This window comes from Mus caroli, chromosome X (assembly GCF_900094665.2).
Source record: "Mus caroli chromosome X, CAROLI_EIJ_v1.1, whole genome shotgun sequence".
Classification (NCBI taxonomy): Eukaryota; Metazoa; Chordata; class Mammalia; order Rodentia; family Muridae; genus Mus; species Mus caroli.
In genome coordinates this window covers 133480478-133501337 of record NC_034589.1, presented here as the reverse complement: position 1 = coordinate 133501337, position 20860 = coordinate 133480478, and the positions used below count along the sequence as shown (strand labels likewise).

The following is a 20860-nucleotide window of genomic DNA, read 5'->3' as shown; positions in this document are numbered from 1 at the left end:
CCTGATAAACAGCTTCGGTGAAGTAGCTGGATATAAAATTAACTCAAACAAACAAATGGCCTTTCTCTAAATCACATTTCTAATAATATCTAATTTGTTATGTATAATGCTGGCCTAAAATCTGTTTTATTGGATATGTAATTTACCAAAAATAAAATATAGTTACTTGAAATGCATAGTTAATGCTTTTGTTTTAGGGACAAGGTCTCAGTATATAGCACTAACTGGCATAGAATTCACTATGTTGACCAGGTTGGCTTTGAACCTACAGAGATCCTCCTACTTTTTGCTCCAGAGTGCTTCAGTTAAAGATCTTCATGACAATACCTGGCCTTAGTTGACAGGTTTTGGCAAATATATGTATGTGTTTAAGACCACCACAACTGACTCTACTTCTGTGAACAATAAATATTTATAGTATGCATAAAACAAAGAAATAGGTTTGGAATTCTTACAAGATGGACCTTCTACCATTGAGAACTATGTAATGCTGTTGACACATCTTTGCTAAGGACAGAGTTTTCAGTAACTACAGATGGTAATATTTTGAAGCACAGCCATGCATTAAATGAGAATTGCATGAATGTCTCCAAATATTTCTATGGGAGTATGAAGTAAATAATATCTAAATGTAACCTCTGCCCTTTATTATACCCTGAACTTTATTCTGTTTTTTTGTTTTTGTTTTGTTTTGTTTTGTTTTGTTTGTTTGTTTGTTTGTTTGTTTGTTTGTTTTTTCATCCAATGCTTACTGTTCTTGGACCACAAAAGGTTGGAAAAAAAAATCATTCTTCCTATAGTAACTTGAGACAATTCCTTTCTTAGAGTTATAGTATATTTCCCAAGCAAGAAGTTCTGGTGATGGACTTACAGGCAGAGCAACAGTAAGATATTTTTGTCTAGAATTCCATGCCTGTCTCCACTCCCCCCAGACACAGCATGTAGATTATGAGATAGCTTAAGTAGGTAATCATGGGAGACTGGAGGAAAGTCAAAGAGCTTCTAAATATGTATTTCAAAGAAGGGCAACAGATGAGGACTTCCAAACTCTTTCTCAGCTTTGTTTTCACATTCACAAAGGCCTATCAAAAATTGTCCATCTGCCAATGCTTTTTTTTTCTATCTAACACCCTCTAGCCCTGATATGGTACTATATGTTCTTAGAATAGTGCTTACTTCAACTGACAGCATTTTTTTTAATAGATCCATCAGGAGTGATATATCTTTAATTCAACTTCACACTTTAAGTGTCTGTCAGACTGTCAAGTCATTCTAACTTCTGTGAGGATGTGTCACTGTAAAAAATTGGTTGTAGCATGCCACTAGACCTCAGAGATTCAGTCTTCAGGGAGTTTGAAAATTGTTTCAGAGTGACATATTCCAAACTACATGATCTCTTATTTTCATTGAAAAACAGTAATTCAAGAAAAAAAAAAACTAGACAAAAGTATGTAAGTTCATTTGCTTCTAGAGACAAACCTGTATTGCTCAATAAACAACATGGAATCAGTATCCTTAGGGATGTTTACAGCTGTACTCAAACAGCACATTTAGAGTAAATCAGAGTAAATTTAGAGTAGAAGCAATGTACTACTGTGCTAGGTGCCTTTAAATGCATCTGTCCTTGGATATATAGAACAATTGTGCTCCTCTATCTTCCATTTTCTTTCCTCAAGTACTCATTTTATTTTAAAGTTGCTTTAAAGTGTTTAAAGTAATTGGTATCATTATACAATGTTTAATCAGTTATTTTCATCTACAAATATACTTTCAGCAAGAACTAACATTTGAAAGTGACAAAAAGGAAAATTATCTAGCCTCTGTACCATCTCAAAACAAAAAGTTCACATATTATAGATTATTCCTCAAAGATAATAAAGATCATGGTGGAATTTTACTGGCTCTAAAGAAGTTTTGTCATGCTGTATTTCAAACCCTATAGAGACAATAATCAACAGTGATATAAGTGATTTTTTTTTGGGGGGGGATACAGGGTTTCTCTGTGTAGCTCTGGCTGTCCTGGTGTAGACCAGGCTGGCCTCAAACTCAGACATCTTCCTGCCTCTGCCTCCCAAGTGCTGGGATTAAAGGCTTGCACCACCATGCCTTGCTGATAGAAGTGATTTTTAATGACTTGTTCAGGTATTGTCATCACTGAAGAGGAAAAAAGGAATACTGAAAATTAATCACAACTCTCACAATAAATATAAAATATTCTCTTAAAATTATGTTTAAGTTTGTCTCATTATGTTTAATATGTTTGAGATTTGATTCTCAATATAGTGATGTCAAGGTTCTCAAACTTTTAAGAAGTGAAGTAAGAGTATAAAGAAATTAAGACTTAAGCCACTTCCTTGGAAAGAATTAAAAGGCTTTTGTGATACCACATTATTTTCTCACAAGAGCAAGTTGCTATAAAAAATCATGACATGCCTGTTCACTCTCAGGTTTTCTATCTTTACAAGTTCTATATTCCATTAGATGCATGGCCACCATGATTTCATATTCTGTGATGTGATGTAGCAAAGTAGACCCTCACCTGTGAGCAAACAGTGATGAACTAGATAGTTAACATTACAACCACTTAATAATAATTTGAATTAGATCTATTTGTTGATACCTTAGGAAATCTTTAAGTACCAGGACCATAGTGTCCAATGAACCTACAGTTATAAAGATGAGTGAAGCATTAAAAAGGCAGAAATAATCCCAATGACCGAGTAGGTACCAAATTGCTGAGGTACCATGGCCTTACCTGTAAAGTTATAAAATGGGCTTTCAGTCCGCTTAAACAATGATGCTAATGAAGACAGAATCCTTGGCAGGTATGCAATCCAAAAACAACAACACATAACAGCCTTTAATACCACCATGTCATATAGAGTATTTGTTTTGAACCTGACTAACCTATTCCATCTACATCTATAATTTCATTTAGTTATAAAAACAACCTTTAAAAGTCCCATTTATCATCATTTTATAAGGATAAAAATAATTTTGAAAGGCTAATTGACTTTCCTAAGACCTTATGGTGAAGAAATGCCAAAGTTCAAAGTCAACCCCATGTTACTCTAATTTAGATGTTCCACAAATTAACAAATTACATTGGACTGCTTGACCAGTGATTATCTGGTAATTAATAGAGTGGAATTGAGCAAAAGAATTTGTTAAATTGTGTAAATTCCTTTAGTTCCCTAACTTGTTCTCTTCTATGGTTTGAATAATTGATCATTAAAATTTCATGTGCTAGAGGTTCAGTTCCTAGAGTTGTGGGAGTGAGATGGTGCAATCATTAAGAACATAATCTAGTAGAAGAGATCTGGGTGATGGGATTTCTACCTCATAACCATAAAGGTACATTGATTCTGCTCCCCCAAATCATGTTGAATCTCAGCAGGATTAAATTTGGCTTTATAAGTTTAAATTATTACAACTTAGGGCTCCAATATATGTTGTCTGTTAGGTACAGGACCTTTTTCCTCCCTGTTTTTCTGCCATGTTAGAACATAGCCAAAGAAGTACTCATCAGAACAATGGTATCAGTCAGGTTCAAATCTCTTTAGGCACCCAAATCATAATTCACGTAACTTCTTTTGTTTAATAAGGTTGCCCAGATCATGTATTTAATCATTAAAACACAAAACAGATTAAGACAATCTATCTGCATCCCTCTGCCCATTGTGTGCCACTTCATTGCTGTTTAGACTTTTCTACAAGACAAAGTTATAGTAAGGTGGATTAGCAACGATAGGAAAGTAGGCAGAAGCTGCTGAACAATAAGATATAAAGTATATGTAGTGGTTTGTATGAGAATGCCCCTTGTGGTGATTTGAAAAGTTGTAGCCCCTATATATTCATGTGTTTAAATTCTTGGCCCATTGAGAGTGGCACTATTAGGAGGTATGGCCTTGTTGGAATAGGTGTGGCCTTGTTGGAGGAAGTGTGCCACTGTGGAGGCAGGATTTGAAACCTCCTATGCTTAAACTATGTTCTCTGTGGCATAGAGTCTCCTTCTTCTGTTTGTGGATCAAGATGTAGAACTTGTAGGCACCTCTCTAGCACCACTTCTGCTTGCATGCTACCATATTTACCATTGTGAAAATTAAATGTTTTTCTTTATAAAAGTTGCCATGGTCATGTTGCCTCTTCACAGTAATAAAACCCTAACTAAGGCACCCCACATAGGCTCATATTTTCAAATCTTTGGTTCTCAGTTACTGGGACTGTTTGGGAATGATTGGAGGTGTATCCTATAGGAGGAGATATGGCCTTGTTGGAGGAGGTATGGCACTAGGGATGGGCTTTCAGATCAGGATGTAAAGTTTTCAGCTACTGTTCCAGCATCATGCTTGCCTACTTCCCACCATGATGATGATGATGATGATGATGATGGACTAATCATCTAAAACTGTGAGTCCCAACTAAATGTTTTTTTTATAAGAATTTTTTTATTCATGGTGTCTCTTCACAGCAATAATATAGTATTTAACATATGGCAGTTTATATGCATGATTGGATTTACTAAATTTTGAAGATTGTGAAAATTGTTGACCATCTCTACATACTACAATTGACAGATGAAAGACACTGATTATGCATATTGTATAGATGACAAAGTCAAAGAAATCCACTATAGAGATCAAATGTCCTAAATGCTAACCCTGTGTTTCACAGCTCATAAGCCACCCTGTGTCTGCCAGCAAGCATCTTTGTTTAGTGCTGCCTTTGTCTGAGCCATGAGGAAATGGCTAATGTATGAAGCTGACCAAATGAGAGGGCTAAAAGTTTTACAAAATAGCAGGCCTTGGGTTATATGTCAGGTTTATGTTGTGAAAGTATCAGATATTTGCACATGAATGCCCACAATATAAAGAGAATACTCTCACCTCTCAAAACTGAAGAAAATGTCAGGGGTTGCCAAGAAACTTTCTGGTTATTCCAAGTACCCTACTGATTTATACAAATACAAATATAAAATAGAACAACACATTATATTTGCTTCCAGAAATACTGTTTTATGTTCCCAAGGAGACTGGCAATTTTAGGAGACCTACTGATTTCTCTAAAGTAACAGGATTTTGTCTTGAACTCCCATTACCTGAGAAGATGAGGAGGTTACACTTTCGAGAATTGAGATTTTTTTTGATAGTGAGGAATAGGATGATAGATTTTTTTTTACCCCCAAATGTCTATGACTCTTCCTATTCACTCTATCCTACTTTTTGTATTTCATTATTAAACATGTCCAGTTTTCATAAAGAGGAAATTGAATGAAGTTCATTAAATAGGAGAAGAAACCTCTAGAACAATGTTTATGATACAATGATAGGCAAAATAATTAAATATTTGAACACGAACATCTGATAAAGAACTTTTTTTAAATGGACAAAAGAAACAGACTATGTTTAGATGTAATAACTTAATGAATTATCCTTAGGCAATGCTTAAATTAGAGAAATCATTTTAAATCTTTGTTTATGCCTCTTCAATGATTCTTAAGATATGATCACCTGGCTCATTTGTTATATATTTTCTTAGCTTCCTCTGTAAAATATGTTTTACTTCTGCTACCTCTCTGTCACCCTTGAAATTCCCTCCTTCCCTTCTCTTTCCTTTTTATACCCAAAATGAGCTCAAATGCTAAGGCAGATAGTTACTGGTGATGCATCATGAGGTCATGGAACTGTTAGTCACCATGAAGACCAGAATGCTATTTTATGAAACTCTTGGGAAGAATTGAAACTATTCTAAAGTTGCTGCAGTCACAGACACTTCATCAATACTGATATTTTCTTTCTTTGAAAATGTCTGCATGCATAGCTGACATTCAGTCTGAGTAATTTCTGAAGATTATGAAAATGTGCAAAAGTCTGTGAGTATAGAGGGTAGCTAGGTAGTGGTGATGATGATATGATAGCTTAATAATAGTTTAGCTGATACCGAAAGGAACCAAGGATCTGGACATGGAGTTACAGCCAATAATCCTGACATTCACAAATCCTACCAATATTAAGAATCGTGAGGCTATGCCGGTGCCTGGCAAACACAGAAGTGGATGCTCACAGTCATCTATTGGATGGAACACAGGGCCCCTAATGGAGGAGCTAGAGAAAGTACCCAAGGAGCTAAAGGGCTCTGCAACCCTATACGTGGAACAATAATATGAACTAACCAGTACATCCGGAGCTCGTGTCTCTAGCTGCATATGTAGCAGAAGATGGCCTAGTCGGCCATCATTGGGAAGAGAGGTCCCTTGGTCTTGCAAACTTTATATGCCTCAGTACAGGTGAACGCCAGGTCCAAGAAGTGGGAGTGGGTGGGTAGGGGATTGGGGGGGTATGGGGGACTTTGGGGATAGCATTTGAAATGTAAATGAAGAAAATACCTAATTTTTTTAAAAAGAATCATTCTGAGGTAATAGGAAGACTGCCACATATCTGCCCTCCTCAAAAAAATAAGGTGACTCATGGTAAAGATAGAGTGCCCAGGCAATAAATAAGTTTCTAAAATTCTAAGGTTTACTTCTGGTTTATAGTTATGAAACAAGTTTAAATGTAGCTGCTTTTCCCAAAAGCAAGTACACACCCAACCAGAGATGGTCCAGTGTGAGCAAACATCTGAGTCTTCAAGTTAAAGAGGCAGGGAGAGAGAGAGAGAGAGAGAGAGAGAGAGAGAGAGAGAGAAAACTCCCAACTTACCAGAGTAGAAACTCACAAGCTGATACTTCAACGAGAACCAATGTGGAGGTAGGAAGGCCTGAGTTTCTGTTCATAAGTTCCCTGAGGGTCAGAATGGACAGCAGTGAGTGAAGAATTTTTAGGACACTCAGTATGAGGACACTCCCAGCCATTTGTGGGTTGAACTCCACCAATGCCTCCAGGTTCTCACAGTGAAGGTTGGCAGGGGTGGGGGTGGGGGGCTCTGGTGTTATCAGCATGTGGAGGGTGAAAGTAACCATTAGGAAAGCTGCAGAGCGTTCTGTTCTTTTTTAACAAGGCCTGCCCTGAGGAGAAAATATTTAATCAAAACCTAATTCATTGGAGTTTTATCAGCACTTAACCCTCTTTGGCTACTGGACATACAGAAAGAAACCCAGTCTTCTCCAGACTTCTATGTAATTAAAGATAGAAGTAGTCTTCCCTGATGTTTGATGTAAAGGAAGAAAGATAAGTGAGCTTAGCTCCTATGAGTTATTCTCTCCCACATAAAGGGTAAACAAAATTTTAAGAAGCACTTGTCACATTTACTTGCCATAGGCACAAGCTAACCAAAAGATTTGGGACTAATTACTAAACTATGGAATACTTCATATGCCTCATATCTTATCAGTGCATTGCAAAAGGATTATTTATCTCCGTTTCTTTTGTTTCCCTTTCAGAATAAATGTTCAACCCAGAACAAAAAGCCAGAAAGGCAATGGAAAGACCCCCCAAAGCACCAGACCCACACAGAAGTGCAGGAACCTAAATTGGATAAAAAATTCTGTTCTTGACTGAAACATGGGAGCTTTTCCTAAAGCTATGGCCTATATGTGGGGTATGTTCTACCTGGGCTGCCTTGTCTGGCTTCAGTGGGAGAGGTTGTGCCTAGGCTCAGAGAGAGTTGATGTGCCAGGGTGGGTAGATACCCAGGGGGACCTCTATCTACCCAGAGGAGAAAGGGAGGGGTTTGGGAAGGATTGTGTAGGGGTGACAAAGAGGAGGGAACAAAGAGTGGGATGTAAAGTGAATAAGTTAAAAAAAACAATTAAAAATAAAAATTCTGCTGTTGCCTATAGATATGACATAGTCAGCTGCTTCAGGTTCCTGCTGTGACCTCCCTGTTATGATGGACTTTGAATGGTGAGATAAAATAAATCATTTGTGCCCTAGGTTACTTTTGGTCACAGTATTTTTTCATTATAGAAACAAAAACAAACCTAGAACAATACTTTATGATTATATCCATTACCTGTAAAAACATTTAAAAATCACTAATGAAAAACTGTTTAAAAAACAAAAACTAAACCAAATCAAACTGTGATTAATATACCAAACACCTTAAGGGAATGGAGACATGTGACAAGAAGAACCTATGAGTCATGTCGACAGGAATGGACAGTCTAAGGTATGACAAAATAGACATGTTAACATATTTTTTACTCATGTTCAAAGATTACATTTCAATGCATAAACTAAATAAGCTGCTCTTACCAGCTAGAGAATAAAACAGTGGATAAGAGAAGCTGAGAAAACTAGTCAGGTGGAAGGAATGAGATCAGATGGCTAACAGGTACAGGTGCAGTTGGATAGGCCAAATAACTGCAAATGGTTGGTAGCACATTGAGGCAATTACACTTGAAAAAAAATTAATGTAGTTTGGCCTGTGCCATCCGTCAGGGCAGATCATCAGTTTGTCTGCTCCCCTGAAGACCCCACATTCTGAAGGCTTCCCAGGAGATCCATTGCAGTCAGGGAACAGGTCTCCCAGGAGTCTTGCAGCAAGCCAGGCATGCTGGAGGCAGGATTCAGAAAGAGACACCCAGGCTAGTTAATGCCAGAGATAACTAGGTGGCAAGAGGCAAGTGCAAGACCATAAGCAACAGAAGCCAATATATTCAATACATTCATTCTGGCACCATCATAACCCAGTTTTCCAACCACAGCAAGCTCTGGATACCCGACACACCTGAAAAGCAGGATGTTGACCTAAAATCCTATCTCATAAAGATAATACAGTCCTTTAAGGAGGATATAAATAACTTACTGAAAAAAAAATACAGGAAAACACAGGTAAACTGGTAGAAGTCCATAAAGAGGAAATAAATGAATCCCTTAAAGACGTACAGAAAAACACAATCAAACAAGTAAAAGAATTGAACAAAGCAGTCCAAGACCTAAAAATAGAAGTACAAACAATAAATAAAACACAAATGGAGGCAACCTTGAAAATGGAAATCCTAGGAAAGAGGTCAGGAGCTATAGATGCATGCATCAACAATAGAATACAAGAGATAGAGGTGAGAATCTGAAACACAAAAAATACCTTAACTGTCAAAGAAAATTCAAAACATTAAAATCTCCTAAGCCAAAACATCCAGGAAATCTAGGAAATGAAAAGACCAAACTAAAGAATAACAGGAATAGAAGAGAGCAAAGATTTCTGGCTCAAAGGACAAGAAAAGGTCTTCAAAAAATCATAGAAGAAAACTTCCCCAACCTAAAGAAGGAGATGACCATAAATGTATAAGAAGCCTATAGGACACCAAACAGATTATATCAGAAAATAAAATCCACTTGTTACATAATAATCAAACCACTACATGCATAGAACAACAACAACAAAAGGAATAGAAAAGCTGTAGAGAAATAGACCAAGTAACATATAAAGGCATATCTATCAGAATTACACCAGACTTCCAAACAGAGACCCTAAAAGCCAGAAGAGCCTGAAAAGAGGTCATGCAGATACTAAGTAAACACAATTGCCAGCCCAGGCTACTATACCCTGCAAAACTTTCAATCATCAAAGATGGAGAAACCAAGATATTCCAGGACAAAACCCAAGTTTAACAAGATCTATCCACAAATCCAGCTCCACAGAAAGATTCTAGAAGGAAAACTCAAACACAAGGAGGGTACTAACACCAAAGGGGAAAAAAAAAAAAACAAGAAAGTAATCATCTCACAAGAAAACCAAAAGGAGAGAATCACATACTCATAATGCCACCTACTACAAACAAAACAGTAACTAACAATCATCTGTCTTTAATATCAACATCAAGGAATCTGAACATTTATGCTCCAAATGCAAGGGCATCCACATTCATAAAAGAAACTTTACTAAAGTTCAAAGTACATATTCAACCCCAAACAATAATAGTGGGAGACTTCAACAACCCACTCTCACTAATGGACAGGTCATTGAAACAGAAACCAAACAGAGACACAGTAAAACTAATAGAGGTTATGAACCAAATGGATTTATCAGATATCTATAGAACATTTCATCCTAAAACAAAAGAATATGCCTTCTTCTCAGCACCCCATGGTACCTTCCCCAAAATGAACCATATAATTGGTACAAAACAGGCCTCACCAGATATAAGAAGATTTAAATAATCCTATGCATCCTATCAGATCACCACAGACTAAGGCTAGACTTCAATAACAACAAAAACAACAGAAAACCCACATACCCACAGAAACTGAACAACTCTCTACTTACTTGGTCAGGGAGTAAATAAAGAAATTAAAGACTTCCTGGAATTCAATGAAAATGATGACAAAGCATACCCAAACTTATGGGACACAATGAAAGCAGTGCCAAGAGAAAAATTCACAGCACTAAGTGACCTTGTAAAGAACTTGGAAAGATCCTATACTAGCAACTTAACAGCATACCTGAAAACCCTAGAACAAAAAGAAGCAAACACACCCAACAGGAGTATATGGCAGGAAACAGTTAATCTCAGGACCAAACACAACCAAATACAAACAAAAAGATACAAAGCAACAAAACCAAATGCTGGTTTTTTGAGAAATGAACAAGATAGATAATCCCCTAGCCAAACTAACTAAAGGGCACAGAGACAATATCCAAATTAACAAAATCAGAAATGAAAAGGGAGATACAAGAACAGAAATGGAGGAAATTCAAAAAATCATCAGATCCTACTACAAAAGCCTATACTCAACAAAACTTGAAAATCCAGATGAAATAGGATGATTTTCTAGACAGATTCTACTTACTAAAGTTAAATCAAGAGCAGGTAAACTATCTAAACAGACCCATCTCCCTTAAGGAAATAGAAGAAATCATGAAAACCCTTTCAGGCCAAAAAACAAACAAACAAACAAACAAACAAAGAAAACAAACAAACAAACAAAAAAAAAAAAAACAAAACAGGCCTGATGACATTAGTGTGGAATTCTACAACACCTTGAAATAAGAGCTAATACCAACATTCCGCAAACGATTCCATAAGATAGAAGCAGAAAGAACACTACCTACTTTATTCTATGAAGCCACAATTACTCTGCTACAAAAACCATACAAAGACCCAACAAAAAAGAGAACTTCAAACCAATTTCACTTATGAGTATCAATGCAAAAATACTCAAAAATTCTAACAAACCAAATTTAGAACACATCAAAACCATCATTCAACACGATCAAGTAGGCTTCATCCCAGGGATGAAGGGTTGGTTCAATATACGAAAATCCATTAACATAATCCACTGTGTTATTAACACTACGTATTACAAGACTAAAAGAAAAAAATCACATGATCATCGCATTAGATGCTGAAGAACCATTTGACAAAATACAACACCACTTCATGTTAAATGTGTTGAAGAGATCAGGAATTCAAGGTCCATACCTAAATATAATGAAAACATAATTGTACTGGCTATTTTTGTGTCAACTTGACACAGATGGAGTTATCACAGAGAAAGGAGCTTCAGTTGAGGAAATGCCTCCATGAGATCCAACTGTAAGGCATTTTCTCAATTAGTGATCAAGGGGGAAAGGCCCCTTGTGGGTGGGACCATCTCTGTGCTGGTAGTCCTGGGTTCTATAAGAGAGCAGGCTGAGCAAGCCAGGGGAGGCAAGCCAGTAAAGAACATCCCTCCATGGCCTCTACATCAGCTCCTGCTTTCTGACCTGCTTGAGTTCCAGTCCTGACTTCCTTTGGTGATGAACAGCAGTATGGAAGTGTAAGCCGAATAAACCCTTTCCTCCCCAACTTGCTTCTTGGTCATGATGGTTGTGCAGGAATAGAAACACTGACTAAAACAAAAAGCAAGCCAACAACCAATATCAAATTCAATGGAGAAATAACCTGAATCAATCCCACTAAAAGCATGGACAAGACAAGGGATTCCTATTCTCCCAATATTTATTCAATATAGTACTAGAAGTTCTAGCTATAGCAATAAAACAACAAAGGGAAATCAAGGAATACAAATTGGCAAAGAAGAAGTCAAGGAATAATTATTTGCTGATTATATGATAGTTTACTTAAGTGACCCCAAAATTTCTACCATAGATCTTCCACAGCTGATAACTTCAGCAAAGTGGCTAGATATAAATTTAACTCAAACAAATCAGTAGCCTTCCTTTATACAAATGATAAATGGGCTGAGAAAGAAAATAGGGAACCAACACTCTTCACAATAGTCATAAATAATATAAAATATCTTGGGGGTAACTCTAACCAAACAAGTGAAAGATCTATATGACAATAACTTCATTCAAGTCTCTCAACAAAGAAATCAAAGGAGACCTCAGAAAATGGAGAGATCTCCTATGTTCATGGATTGGTAGGATAACCATAGTAAAAATGGTCATCCTACCAAAAGCAATCTTCAGATTCAATATAATTGATATCAAAATTCCAACACAATTCTTCAAATGCATGGAAAGAGCAATTCTCAACTCTGTATGGAAAACCAAGATACCCAGGATATCAAAAACAATTCTTAACAATAAAAGAACTTCTGGAGGAATCACCATCCCTGACCTCAAGCTGTACTACAGATCAATAGTGATAAAAGTAGTATAGTATTAGTACAGAGACAGATAGGCTGATCAATGGAATAGAATCAAAGACCCAGACATAAAATCATACATTTATGGATGCTTGATTTTGACAAAACAGCCAAAAATATACAATGGAGAATGAAAGCATCTTCAGTAAATGGTGCTGGTCTAACTGGCAGTCTATATGTAGAAAAATGAAAATAGATCCATATTTGTCACATGCACAAAGCTCAAGTCCAAGTGGATCAAGCACCTCAACATAAAACCAGATGCACTGAATCTAATAGAAGAGAAAGTGGGAAAGAACCTTGACTTCATGGGAAGAAATTTCCTAAATAGAACTCCAGTGGCTCAGGCTCTAAGATCAAGAATTAATAAGGCAAAGGACATAGTCAATAGAACAAATCCACAACATACTGATTGGGAAAAATATCCTCACTAACCCTACATCTGATAGAGGGCTAATATCCAAAATATATAGAGAATTCAAGAAGCTAACCTCCCAAAACCCAATCAACCCAATCAAAAAAATGGAGTATAGAGCTAAACAGAGAATCCATAAGAGAAATATCTCAAATGGCTGAGAAGCACTTAAAGAAATGCTCCAAGTCCTTAGCGATCATGGAAATGTAAATCAAAATAATCCTGAGATTCCACCTTACACCAATCAGAATGGCTAAGATCAAAAACTTAGGTGACAGCTCATGTTAGAGAGAATGTGAAGAAAGAGGAATACTCCTCATTTGTTGGTGGGATTGCAAGCTGGTATAACCACTCTGGAAATCAATCTGGAGGTTACTCAGAAAACTGGAAATAGATCTACCTGAAGACTGAGCTATACCACTCTTGGGCATATACTCAAAATATGCTCCACTGTGCCACAGGAGCACGTGTTCCACTATGTTCATGGAGGCCTTATCTGTGATAGCCAAAAGCTGGAACAACACAAGATGTCCCGCAACAGAAGAATGGATACAGAAAATGTGGTTCATTTACACAATGGAATACCATTCAGCTATTAAGAAAGAGGTCGTTATGAGTTTTGCAGGCAAATGAATGGATCTAAAAAATATCACACTGAGTGAGGTAACTCAGACCCAAAAGGATATGCATGGTATGTACTCACTAATAAGTGGATATTAGCCAAAAATTACAGAATACCTAGGATGCAATCCACAGAACTCAAGAAGGTTAAAAAGCTGAAGTACCCAAGTAAGGGTGCTTCAACCCCTCTTGGGAGGGAGAAGAAAGCAATCACAGGAGACAAAGGGTGGGAGGGAACTGGGTGGGAGAGGGGATGGGGAGGAAAAGGGGAACATGGTCAAAAATTAGGGGAATGAAGAAGAGAAAAGCCCTGAGGGTCAGCAGAATGAATCAAATATGAAACCTGGAGGGGGGGACCCTCTAGAAAGTACCAGAAACCTAGGAGGTAAGAGACTCACAGGACCATAGATGGAATGCCTAAGAGGGAACTTGTAGAGTATTTCCCCAGTAAAAGACAGGGCATCATATGGAGGGATGCCATTGTCATCCCACAGACAAAAACTCTGATCCAGAATTATTCCTGATGAAAAGAATTGCAGGGACAAAAATGGAGAAGAGACTAAGGGAAAAGTGGTCAAGTGGTTGTCTCAACTTGGCATTCATCTCAATGGGAGGTCCGGGGTCCCGACATTGTTACTGATGCTGTGGTGTGCTTGCAGACATGGGTGTCCTCTGAGAGGCCCAACAAACAGGTGACTAAGACAGAGGCACATACTTACATTCAACCAATTGAGAGAAGCTGGGGACCCCTGTGTTTGAATTAGGGAATGATCGAGGAAGCTGAGGAGGAGTGCGACCCCTTAGGAAGACCAGAAGTCTCAACTAACCTGGAACTCTGACATCTTTCAGACACTGAGCCACCAACTAGGCAGCATACATTAGCTCCTGCTAGGCCCCCAACACATATACAGCAGAGGACTTCTTGGTCTGGCCTCAGTGAGCGAGACTTTAAGACCCCAGGGAGTGTGGAGGCCTGGCAGGAGGGTGGGCTAGGAGTGAGGTTGGAAGATCCTCTTGGATACAGGGGGGAGTAGGAATGGGTTGAGGAAGTGTGGGAGGGTGGACCAGGAGGGTGGTAATGATTGGATTGTAAAAAAGGTAAAAGTTAAAGAAAAAGCAGAAGTCTTTAACTTATTTGCAGTCACCAGGTCTCTTCTGGAACCCTATGCAACAACAACAAAAATAAAGATCATTGTCATTTGTAAAAAACTAATGTAATATAGGAAAACTGCTAGTATGCAAAGTCTTCAATGTTTCTATACATGGTTTGGACATTATTTAAGGTGATATCAATTACCTTGGTCTGGTTTTTATATGTTATATAGACACATTCATATAGCATGTTCTATACCACTACATATGTGGCATTTGTCATAAGGAATAAGTGAAAGCAAAGTGTCTCTTTCTAACCTAATTGCTCGTGTGTGTGTGTGTGTGTATACATATATATCAAAATGTTTATGTCAGAAATGAAATACTTGAAAAATATACTGCATCTATAATGAAGAATATCTTTGTTAGTTTAATACACTACCAAAGTTGGTGAAGGAGTCTGCGAGCTTGACTATATGACAATAAGAAACTCTCAAGTTATAAAGCCAAGAGAACAGGGACTCAATAGATTTCCTTTGTTCCAGTAGATGGCCCCATACATATGCCAACTAATTATACTTGCTGGGTTATCAAAACCAATAATAAAATGAGGATATGAAATTGGGAGGGAGTCATGTTAGAGGGAACTTGAGGGGAACTGGATAGGAAAAAATGAGTGTGGATATGATCATGTTTCATTGTGTCTTTGTATAAAATTGTCAGGGATAACTAAAATTAATATAAGAATTCAAAAGAGGTAATGCTAGGGATACACATACAATGTAAGAAGAAACATGAATAATAATGACAGGGAATTTTTTCCAAAATTAATGTTAGGCATTAAACAAAGATCTAGTAATCACAAAGATCGCCAATCAAGAAAACTTCCTTCCTCCAGGATTAAAACAATCTGATTCCAGGGCAAAGCAATAATCTGATTCTAGGGCTTATTATTTTCTGATTTCATAAATTCAGATATAGTTTTATTTTTGTTGTTGTTGTTGATGATTTTTAATGACAGGGATGATTTCGTGCTTATTCAGTGGCAAAGGTAAGAGTTATAACCGGTTTTTCAAAAAACCAGCTAGCAAGAAGAGTGAAATATTTAGTGTTAAAAGAAAATTTCCACTAATCTAGAATGCAGTGCCTACAAAAACATCCTTCTAACGTGAAGGAGAACATGACCCCATGTATATCAGTAGACATGCTTGGCAAGAAGTATCTATAGAGGGGGAAAATTGTATTAGTCAGAAGGAAGAGTGATGGTAATGTAAGGTCAATCCTTTTACTTAACTGCTCATGCATATGTATTTGCTTGTACTAAATGGAAACAATGATGAGAAGGATGGAAAGGAGCAATTACAACTAATTACAAGAGTAATTCGGTAATAGTGGTTACAGTACTTTCTTCTAATAAAGTCCTAAAGTCATACCTCCTTGCAACTTAAAATGGACTTTGATTCACAAAAATGCATACTCCAAACTAAAACAAACATAGGAATTGTTTAAAAGGAAGTATTCACATAAAATGTAATACAATAAGAACAGAAGTAGAAGGGAATTGTATATATAACTTGTTAGGGAACTGCAAATGAAAACAAAAAATGAGGTATTCCTGAATGTCTGTCTAAAGAGTTGAACAAAAAAATGACGGGAAATCCCAAAAGCTGGCCATGATGTGCAGTAACAGCAACTCAATTTTTCACTGTGGATGCAAATGCACAACAGAGCTGCTTTTGAAAGCAGTTTGGGAGGATTCTTTTTTTTTTTTTTTTTTTAATAAAACTCAACATCCTCTTACTATATCAACTAAGATTTGTCTTCTTTGGTATTTCTCTAGGGAAATTAAAGTTTTGTCTATACAAAACATGCACACACATATTTTGTCAGCTTTATTCATAATTTCATTTACCTAGAGACAACCAATGTGTTCTTTAGTAGGTGGGTCCATTAACTGCTGATACATCCAGATATTGAAATATAATTTTGGGCTCAAAAGAAGCAACTTATGCAGCCATTAAGAGGCATTAAGGAGACTCACATACAGTGAAAGAAGCCAATATAAAAAAAAAACCTACATGCTGTATGCTTTCACTGGGATACATTCTAGAAAAGGGAAATCTGAGGGAACAATAAAAATATCAATGAATGTCGGGCAGTGGGCAAAAGGGATAGGGGGTTGAAAACGTGGATCACAGAGGATTTTTCAGGCAATGAAACTTGTCTATGTTAAATTAAATACTACAGTGATACATGTGTCATTATAGATCCATCAAAACCCATAGAGTGTTTAAGTGTGATACGTAATGAAAATTAAGGAGTATATGTGATAATAATCATGTAAGTGTACTGATCATAGCATATATACCACTTCAATATGGAATGATGACAGTGTAGGAGGATGTATGTGGTGAAAGAGGATACAGGAAGTTCCAGTACTTCTCAATCAGTTCGGTTATGAACCTCAAACTATTTTGAAAACTGAAGTACATTTGTGATCATCAGGTAAATCCAGATGGAAAGCACAATAAAGACATCTTCTTGCACAATTAGAATGGTTACTGCTAAAAACACAAAAATTTTTTTTACAAAGGTTAGTGATGGTGGTGAGAAAGGAGAACTAGTTCAGTCAAAAAGAAAAAAAAAAGTGTCATGACGATTGTACCAAAAAGCAAAGTATTAAAATAAACCAGGAGTTGAAGGTGAATCTCTGTGGAGAGTGCAGTGCTTGCCTAGCTTTGTAGCCACACGTTTTATCTTCATCACTTTAGAAACAAACAAAAATAGGATTACTACTTTTCCAATTGTTTTACTTCTGGGTATGTAGCCAAAAGGAATGAAATATACATTTTCAAGAAACATCTACATACCATGTTCTTTATATCCCTACTTATTGGTCCATTATAATTGGATCAATAGATTTGTATGTTGGTGGAGGAAGGACAGAACCATGAATCAAACAAGGGGCATCTTATTATTTTGGTAAGATGTACACAAGTGGAGGACACTAGGAAAACTGAGTGGGCACAGGGACACAAATGCAGCATGTTTTCATTCACACACAGAAGCTGAAAAGCTTCATCCTGTGGGTGAGAATACAGTGATTATCAGAGGCTAGGAGAGGAAGCAGGTGGGCGAACATAGAAGGAAGTTGATTAATGGGTGATAAAATTCAGTTGGAAAGGACAAGATTGAGTGTTTCACAGAATACTAAGATAACTACAGTTTGTAGCAACTTAATTTTTATTTTTACAGAGAACTACAGGAGAAAATTTTGAGATACCGAACAAATATGATAAGAACTACAAGTTACCCTAATTTGATGATTCCACATTGTATTTTATATTTATATTTAATTATCACACTTTATCCTATCTACATGCATAATTATTATGTTTTAACAAAAATTAAAACTTTTATCCAACTATAAAAATGTATTATTTTTAAAAACAGTAAATATATTTTAATATTATCTTTCTTTTTTTTTTTTTTTTTTTTTTTTTTTTTTTTTTAACTACTCAGTACACTAGAAGAAAACAAAACCAAANAATTAAAACTTTTATCCAACTATAAAAATGTATTTTTTTTAAAAAAAAAAAATATTTTTTTTTTTTTTTTTTTTTTTTTTTTTTTTTTTTTTTTTTTTTTTTTGCCTAACTACTCAGTACACTAGAAGAAAACAAAACCAAAGTAGTTTAAAGCCTGTTTCTGGGTCAGCATAATGACATTAGTGATTTTAACTTGCTTCTCACATGGGGACATTTTATTAAATTGCTATCCAGCCTGTTTCAGAGTTGTTGCAATCTTAGTAAACCTGTGTACATGGAAGATTCACATCCTGGGCATGGATCCAAAAAGTTCATTAGCCACAACCCCACATGTGGCAGCTGCCAAAAGATTTACTTTCAACCACTTTACACAAGGATAATTAACTTTTATGTTTTCAATGAGGATTTTGCATTGTCTATGAAGTTTTCTATAACTTGAAGTCCCAGAGATAAATCAGATCATATGGAGACAAATCAAGGAGAATGCCTAAATGGAAATAATTATGTTACAGCCACAGATAGTCTTGAATAATAGCAGAGACCATGTTATTTTTTATCTTGCCAACAATGTATTTATTGACATTTCTGAATCAACATACTCCATAGTTTGTATTAACATTTTTATAACTAGACTTGAGTGTAGTCGCCTGCAGCCACATGAACTGGGTTCCCCTGAAAGGCAGGCTGGGGCTGAAAGAGATCAGAGGGCAAGAAAAGAATGAGGCCAAGACAAACCTTTCTGTTCAAAGCCTCTGAAGTTTACTGAGAGTCCTTGCTTATAAAGAGGTTAGGCCCATCCCCCGCCAGCCCATTCTTGGTGCCTGGAGCCAGCCCATAGGCGATCTACAGGATGTGTCTCCAGATCCTCTCAAGGACCTTTCAGCAGGAAGCAGAGTCTTGGAGAAGAGCAAATAGAGCCATCAAGGTCAGAAGGCTCTACCCTAGATAATCTTCTTAGTGGTAGCAAGGTCAAAGTCTGGACCAGCCTGCTTCAAGGCTGAGGGAGGCTACACTTGATCTAATTTATAATCTTTTATTTGTCGGAAATCTGTAAATAAGCAGTCCCAACTTGATACATAGTTCCTCTTATGTTTTCATGACCTATTTTCATTAATCCATGAGGGAAATTTGTATAATTACCCCATCCACTGGGTAAATAATCTGAGAACTGTTTATAGACTGGTACTAATCATTCAGATTTGAAAGATGAACCTGTGTAGAGAAGCACAGGAACCAGTGAAATGCAAGGGTTATGATTTTACAAAAGAAAGAAAACAGATAAGCAGTGTCCTAGAACTTGGAGAGGAAGTCAGTTAATATCTACACTATTTTATATGAAAGGGCAATATGAAGACCAAAAATGTAAACCATACACTCTCTTTTTTCTTTTTTTTTAAACTTTTTTATTTTAATTAATTTATTTTTACACTCCATATTTTATTCCCCCCATCCACCCTCTGACTGTATCATATCCCATACCACCTCCCAACTTGATTCATTCATTTATATCAAGATATTTTTTTAAATTAAGGAATCTCTTGAGAAATGTATGTATAACTATAAAAAAGAAGGTTATTGTTTGAAAACCACTTGCAACAGAATTTAACAAGTTTTAAGGTATTCTGCTTCGATTTAATTCAGGGATTAAAGACTTGGGGATAGTCAGCAAATTGTTATGCTTTTATGCACATAAGACAAAAATCCATTAACCAGCAGCAGCCAAATATTTTATGACTGGACTACCAGACACCAGCACCAGCCATCTATTTTATGAGTAGACTACCAGACACATGATGAGGAATAAATCAATACTTTTAATTTTTATTTTTTAATTTACAGGGTGTTCAGGGTAAAAATCAGATGCCCCATCCAATAACAAGATAAAGCAATAAAAAATCTTATTTATAATCACCTAGTCTAAATAACTCCTTTGTCAGATGGAATTCTACTCATCTGTGTATTATTTATCTCTACTAAATAATAGTGACAAAGGATAAATTAAAAAGGTCAATAATTTAAAATCTTCTCAACACATCACTGGTAGCAAATGCAGGTATTACTATATGATACACATAGGAAGATGAAACACAGAAAAGGTTAATATGGTGAAGACAGGAAAAAATAGGCCCCTACAACCATGGAACAATGTTCTTTTAATTCATTCACAGCAGAGGATTGAAATTAAATGAGCATTTTATAAACGAAATCTAAAGTCTTACAAAGATATAGTCACAACCAAATTCCTACCTCCTTTCAGAGCTCTTATGAACAAGTTAGCATGTAGGACCAATCTTGATCTGAGGTCTCCAAATGGTGTTTTATGCTTAGCAATTTTCTTTATATTCTGTTATTGCAGGGTAAAAACAAAACATGTATTGCTGCTATATTGTGGAAAGCCAGAACAGCAATGGAATTCTACATAGAAGTCTTCATAGTTCAGCAGCTTTAGATTACTACAGATATATTCATTACTAGAGCTCTCGGTCTATTATGTCAACTATACCTCAATTTGTAGATATATCTGCAGTGTTACATGAAGTGAAACTCTGAGATGATTTTAAGCATCAAAGACAATTCTGAAATCCATTTTTAAATGTTTCATAGACTCAGGGAAATGGACAGGGAGCAGATAAGCTAAGACAATGAGAAAT

The 20860-nt window shown here is 36.4% G+C and overlaps 1 protein-coding gene across 1 annotated transcript in view; it reads right to left on the bottom strand.

The window, feature by feature from the left end:
- The window catches only part of Rtl4 (retrotransposon Gag like 4), a 400789-nt gene that overhangs the window by 13347 nt on the left and 366582 nt on the right, over nucleotides 1–20860 (bottom strand). The window contains exon 3 of the mRNA XM_021153887.1: nucleotides 6699–6779. The gene's annotated coding sequence lies outside the window, so the exon portion shown is untranslated. The remainder of the gene's footprint in view (nucleotides 1–6698; nucleotides 6780–20860) is intronic.